This window comes from Aythya ferina (assembly GCF_964211825.1).
Source record: "Aythya ferina genome assembly, contig: HAP1_SCAFFOLD_81, whole genome shotgun sequence".
NCBI lineage: Eukaryota > Metazoa > Chordata > Aves > Anseriformes > Anatidae > Aythya > Aythya ferina.
Genome location: NW_028181431.1, coordinates 125,392 through 132,333, shown reverse-complemented (window position 1 = coordinate 132,333; position 6,942 = coordinate 125,392). Strand labels below are relative to the sequence as shown.

Here is a 6,942-nt window from a genome sequence, read left to right as displayed (position 1 = left end):
TCAAACAGTCTTGAAGTGCTTGATGACTTAACAGTCTGCAGATTTATTATCAAATCAAAAAAACCCCGACTTGGTAGACTATTTTTTTCCCAGTTTTGAATGACCGCTAGGAAGAAGGTTATTCCGGCATCAAGAAAGTCATGTGGAATGTAACAAAATTTACTGAACCAGTAAGTAAAACTTATATTTTTCTATTTGTTCCATTGTTTCAACTCTTCTGACCCTTCTGGACGGCATAGATAACAGAGGGGAGATCGTGGTAATCGGAGCTACTAACAGACTGGATTCTATAGATCCTGCTTTACGAAGACCAGGACGCTTTGGCAGACACTTCCTCTTCAACTTGCCAAATAAAGAGGTGAGAACTTAAATTCAACGTTAGTGCTACCATGGCAAAGTCCAACTTTATAGGAAAAAAAAAAATATTGACAACTTGAACAAAAGAGTGATACGTGGAGACACTGCGTTGTTCCATGGAGGACAAATCTGGTACTGGATATATATGGTCAGGATGATACCACCAAGTAGTTAGTTCTATAATCAAACCTTTCATTCCCAAAGTTGTACCTGTTTGCTTAATTATTTAGTCCACTTGGGTGTTTTCATCATGAAGTTGTGTTTTTGGTCTCAATCCTTCACTTATGAATGAATAGGGGACGTGTTTGCATTTGATTGTGCCCCTGCTCGGTGGTAGTAGTTTGAGTCATAATTCTTTTCTTCTTTATAGTAATTGTAGCAATTGGAAGCATTGTGCCAGAAGTGCTTTCTGTGAATTTACTGACTGGAAAGCAAATGTGATGAAGTAATGAGACTGTCCCAATGAAAGCTTGCTAAGTTTTAGAGAAGTTTTTTGGACAGCAAAGAAATGTTTCTGGATAAATTTTTCATTACAGTATTTTCCTCTGGGTCCTTAGGTCTCGTAGTTTGGAAACTTGTTATTGAAGCTATAAATGCCTTTTCTTTCACTGTAGGTTCCTAGAAAAAGTTCAGTATAACAAATAAGAAATATTCAATTTCCTGGTTGACAATGCAGAGTGTATATTAAATAACTGTAAAATACTTGAAAGTTGAGCAAGTAAGAAAAGTGTATTAGTAGATGAGGGGTTTTGAGGGAGGACTGTTTTGTTTTTTGTTGTTTGTTTGTTTGCCTTTTGGTTTGTTTGTTTCTTGTTGGTATTTTTAAGGAAAACTTGGGACAAGCTAAAATGCAATGATTTTGCTTCCAGGCTAGAAAAGAAATTGTCAAGATTCATACTCGTGACTGGACCCCTCAGCCACCGGACATGTTGCTTGATGAACTAGCTGAGAAATGCATTGGTAAGACTGAAACAGAAACGGATTCTTGCTTGTGACCAAGTTGTAAAGAACCTTAGCTTGTACCAGGCAGTACCCATGCTCTTGTGCCTTGTTGCACAACTAGTCAACGAGGCAGCTGGCACGCCTTCATAGCAATCTGTGTGAGATCCTTTCATCTATTTACTCTTTGTTGTCGTTCCTCTTGTTGTCTGAGAACATTAAGTGGTTCTGGGGCATCTTCCTCAAGAGTATAGTTTTTGATGAGGAGTCTGCTTCAGCTGCATAAGTGCAGGATATCAGGCAGTGAGCAACATGAAACATCCTTGCAGAGCGGTAGCACTTTGAATTCCCTGTTATGCTGTTTGGTTTTGGCATTACAAATTCTTTAAATGTTGCATGTTGTAAACCTGGGCCTTGACTGATGTAACGTTTGATTTTTGTTTGTTAGGAGACTGTGGTGCAGATATCAAATCCCTCTGTACTGAAGCTGCGCTGTGCTCTCTACGCCAATGGCCAATGCTATCCTCAGATTTATGCAAGTAGGGAGAAGTTGCTACTAGACGTTAATTCTATTAAAATAAAAGCAAAGGACTTTTTCATGGCTATGAAGAAGGTTGTTCCAGCTTCAAACCGGATCAAGGCTTCACCCGTACAAGCACTATCACCCATTTTCAAGCCACTTTTTCAAAGATCAGTAGAGAATATTTTACAAGTTGTGCAGAAGATCTTCCCGCATGCACAGATTGCACTAAAGGAGGACCGACAGCAAGGTATAACCACAGCATCCACTTCTTTATAATTCTGCTAAAGCAAAAACTTGTGGTTTGTGCAATCAACTTATAGCTTTCAGACATAATGGTGGTAGAATTTTATTATTTGCATGTGCATGTCTTTTTTTTGGGCAAGTCTGGAATACAACACATAGGTTTTATTGTGGATTCGAAACTGAAATGCCAAATGGAAGCTCTGAATGACTCAATACACAGTAAAGGACGATGCGTTCTCTACTGAAGCATCCTGCTTCTGACGGCAGCTAAGATAATTAGCATTTGTAGAGGTTGACTTGAGGTTTGAAGTATAAGACACCTATTTTTCTTTAAAAAATCAAAACTCAGATCTTTGGAGGGGAAGCATTTCTAGGTCAATGTTTCTAATTCCTTTCTGAAGAATGTCAGGACCAGGATACAAGTATAACTGGTCTAAGCTAAATATTGTTTTAGCTATCATCCTTTTTAACCAGTCTCCTAATTTAAACGTTTGTGGATCGTACTATACACGTGCACATGAGATCAATTAGCATTGATATTTACTAGATGAATGGAATTCTGTGGCCATCACATCCTTTATCCCCATGCTTTCATTGTGGGAACCTCCTCCAGAAAGAAATGGTCTTGTTTGTTTGTTTGTTTGTTTTTTTAGCTATTTAGCAACTGCAGAAATTGTTCGTAATCTCCTTTATTCTAAGGGGGAGAAAAAAATCACCAAGAGTAGCGTACCTTATACATACACATCAGTGGTACTTAGTAGAGCTTTGTAGGGCCTTGTGCCATCTCCTTAGATCTGTGGTGGGCTGAACTCTAGGAAATAGCTTTCAGTGTGTGCTCTCAAATGAAGAAAGGGTTTTGGCACTGATTTAGAAGCTGTATTAATGGAAGAGAAAGAGACAAAGGCTATTCAGGAAAGTTAACAAACCTCTTTTGCCTTTCAGAGCATTTCAATCCTATTTTACAAGATGATATGTTTGACAGTGATGACGATGCATCCTTGGTTTCTGGAGATGAATTAAAAGATGGAATGCCTAACGGACCAGAGAAAAAATGCCTCTGTTTCAGCAGGTAAAGAAAGATAGATCCCTGTTATGTTTAAATTCTCAGGTCTGCTGAGTCTTTGTAAACAGTTCCAGCTGTTAAAAGTGCGAGGGGTGGTAGACGAAGGGGCAACATCAAGTTTGTGTGTTGAAGGGGTGCTTGGTATTCACAAGAAGAAAGGGTGGAGGGACTAAAGTTGTAATGAAGTTGCTCTGAATGACCAAATTGAAAAGCCCAGGCTTCTCTTCGTAAGCCAAAGTGATCCGTAGACTACCAGAACACGTTGACTTAATCCATGGCATTCTTTGAAAGACTCAAGACCACATAAATGTGCAGTCTGTCCTTTTAGCTAAAAATAGCCCAACTTTATGGGTTTGTGTTGCCACCTTTTGCCCTTCTGTTTTCCAGGATTGTTAAACCAGTAGTGAATTATGTAGCAGAAAGAAAACTGAGAAATGGCTTGTTAAAACACCTTGAGAAAAATGTGAATGGTGTCTTTATTTGTTAAGCCACCAAGTTGTGTTAATCTTGTGCTATTTTAGTATGGAAGTCATGCAAGCCCACAGTTGGAAAGTTAGATCATGTTGTCACAGCTGGATCAGTTATTTTTCTCAGTTTCTATTGCTGTGCTGTCCAGAAGATTTTCTGTCCTCTAGAGCAAGGCTAAGTCTCTAGCATCTTTGATTTAAGCCAGCAGAGGTACAGCCTGATTGTAGTGGGGAAACAAATGGTCCTCACCAATTTATTTTTAAATAAAAATAAATTTAAAATAAAGTATATAATAAATATATAATAAATAATAAATTTATAATAAAGTAAAGCAAGATTGCAGGGATATTAATTTGCAGTCTTGGTTTAGTAAAGAATAGGAAACACAAGGGAAGAAGGTGAAACAATTGGAATGAGTGAATAACTTAACTGGAAATCTTACATGTATTTAATGTACCGCTGCCATTTGGATTATTTGGGGAGGGAAAAGAAAGTCTATAGGAAAATTACTTGGAACATCTGTGTGTCTATTCAGCACCTCATTTATAAGCTTGTTTTCTTAACTCTTGTTCTAGGAGTGCTTTCTGCGAACCAACATCATGCCAGCCCCGTCTGCTAATAGTAGGAAAAGAAGGGTACGGCCAGGTTTCTTACGTGGCACCCGTGGTGTTGCACGCTTTGGAGAAGTTTCCCGTTCACACCCTGGACCTTTCTGTTCTGCTTACAAACGTTGCATCGCCAGAAGAAATCTGCGGACAGGTACCTTTTTTTCTTTTTCTTCTCATCAGATTCACTGACTGTATGTAAAGGATCAATCGAGTTGCAAGTAAGGTGAGCAAAATTCATTGGTAATGGAGGTGGCCTTGTTTTAATGTGCTGGGATGTTTGCTTCTGTCTGAAAATCCCCTTTTCTTTTAGACAGCACCACAAACAATCCGGATGTTGTACATGTCGACATTTTCCATACCCAATTTTACAGTGAGGCTGTTGCTAGCAGCTCAGGAAGCTGGGCGGTGTTGCTAATAAACATCTCTTTGTGGAAAGAAATGCTGCTCATGTCACTGGGATCCAGAAAGTAGTTCTCATTGCCTCCTAAGACTGTGTGCTCCCGGTAGATGGCTCTGTATCAGACTGCATGTCGGCTACTTTTTGTAGGCTTCTTCTAAATTATATTAGTAAGGCAACCAAGGTTTGGGGCTTCTGGTTATTTTGTTTTCGCACGGACATACACAACTTGTGCTGTTGCAGTATGTGCACTAAAAGCATTAACATTCAGAAAACACTTCATTTGCACGGTGATGTGGTTTTAACTAGAAAAAATGAACAGATTTGGTGCTTTTACTTTTAGGCAGGAAATCCATTTTCTTGTTTGGCATCACTACCTTAAAATACTTTTACCTTTAGTGGAAACGTTTGAGAGCCATACAAGTAAGGACAGACATGTTACACGACTGAATACTGATGTGTCCCTTAAGCGGGACATTTCCTTTCTTTGTTATGCGATGATTGTGGCTGTGGCCATATAGCTACGGTGTCTAGCCACTGCCTGAATATATCCTTCCCATCTTCTGACTAGAGTTCTCCGAATACTGATAATCTGAAAGGGTGCACAGAGAAATTCCTTATGTGAAAGGATGCTTGCCACTCTGTTCACGTAGTTTCATTTCATGGGGCAGTCAGATGGCTATGTAGCTATGTATTAAGAGGTTCTTGTACGTGTTTTAGTTTTCTTACCCAAGCTTTCCTTTTCACTAGCTGATCCGAAATGCTCAGAAGACAACACCAAGCACAATTTATGTCCCAGATATCCATTTATGGTGGGACAACGCTGGACCTGCCTTGAAACTTACTTTTCTAACTCTACTACGTAACATTCCAGCATTTTTGCCAGTTTTGCTGCTTGCTCCGTCTGATGTACGTCACTAGATCTCCCAGAAGAGGTATTTGTCAATACCTTCCTTACTATTTCTTCAGTGTCTTGTAATTTATGAATGCTTTCAGCATCAAAATGCTGTGCTTTCTTAAATGCATGCTGTTATTACTCAGGCACCCTAACAAATCACTTAAAATTTGCTTAGAGAAAAAAATACCGTGAAAGCATCTGCTTAAGGTTTTTTCTGAGTCAAGCAAGTGACTTTCACCCCCTTCTCACACATGCAAATAATAAATTAATACAATAATTCTGGTGGCTACAAAGTGGTTCAGTCAAGAATATGCAGTGCTTGAAATGACAAGAGGAGGTTTTTACTGAAGAGATTTCTTCTGACAGTCTGCCATTCCATGCTATGTTGGGTAAACTGCTAATAATGCAATTTAGTAGAGAATTGAAACACTTTGATTAAAAAAAAATAAGTAAATCAGTTTCTTTCTTCATATAGGCCAAAGCTTTCCAAGCTGGAAAGCTGAGTTCCAATTTCTGCTAAAGTAACTTTGGAATCGAATTCTAGTTGTAGTCCTAAATAAACTGTAGTAGAAGTAGGTGCAGAACTTCATTGACTTCTGAGAGTTTACATTAAGGGAAGGTGCCCAAAACAGGACCACGCTGTTGTCATTCTGATGATTTGGTCTCAGTCACTGGGGGAAGAGAACGGGTCTTACCTAGACGTGTTTATTATCAACTGCTTTGAAAGTGCTTGAGTTCCCACAGAAGTTTTTGTACAGGCTGTAAATTCCTTCTAAAATAAGTAGTGAAATTCCTCACCTACCTTTTATTACTAGAACTTGAAAATGGAGGAAGACGTAGAGGTACTAGCTACTTCAGACACCTTTTGGGAGAGAAATAAAAACTCAGCAAAAAGCCCTCACTTGTCTGCTGAAGCCTTTCTCTTCCCTCTATAGCCGTAAAGGTTCTAAGTAAAGGCTGCAGCAAGGCAAGTAAATACAAAGGAGGCGCTGTTGGATGTGGTGAAAGCCATTACTTTACCAGTGTAGCGTACAATCCCTTCAGCGAGCTTTAATTCTACAGGTGATTCTTAAAGGTGATATTTGAATTTGCCGTGCCAGCCTCTGAAAATGTAGCGTTTTAAGGCCAGGATGATAACTTTTCTCAGTTTGTGTTCTTCAGGTTATTCTTAATTTGAAAAGGTACTCGTCTTTTTGGAATAGAAGATGAGTTTTTTGTGGCCTTAAATCTGAAATGTCTTTCCTCCTTCTGCTTTAGATCCAAAAATTATTTAATACGGAATTTGGAGAAGTGTGCAATATTGAGTTGCCTGGTAGGGCAGAGAGAGCAGCCTTTTTTTGAGGACCTAATTCTAAATGAAGTGGCTAAGCCTCCCGTAAAGAAAAGAGGTGAGGAGGATATGAGAAGTACATCTAAAACTTTCCTATCGACGTTACTAGCTCTTAG

The 6,942-nt window shown here is 39.0% G+C and overlaps 1 long non-coding RNA gene across 1 annotated transcript in view; it reads left to right on the top strand.

Moving 5' to 3' along the window:
• The first annotated feature begins 246 nt into the window (after positions 1 to 246).
• Positions 247 to 6,942, top strand: part of LOC311428470 — a 90,091-nt gene continuing 83,395 nt past the window's right edge. Inside the window, exon 1 of the long non-coding RNA XR_014687737.1 lies at positions 247 to 358. This is a non-coding gene — a long non-coding RNA (uncharacterized lncRNA). The remainder of the gene's footprint in view (positions 359 to 6,942) is intronic.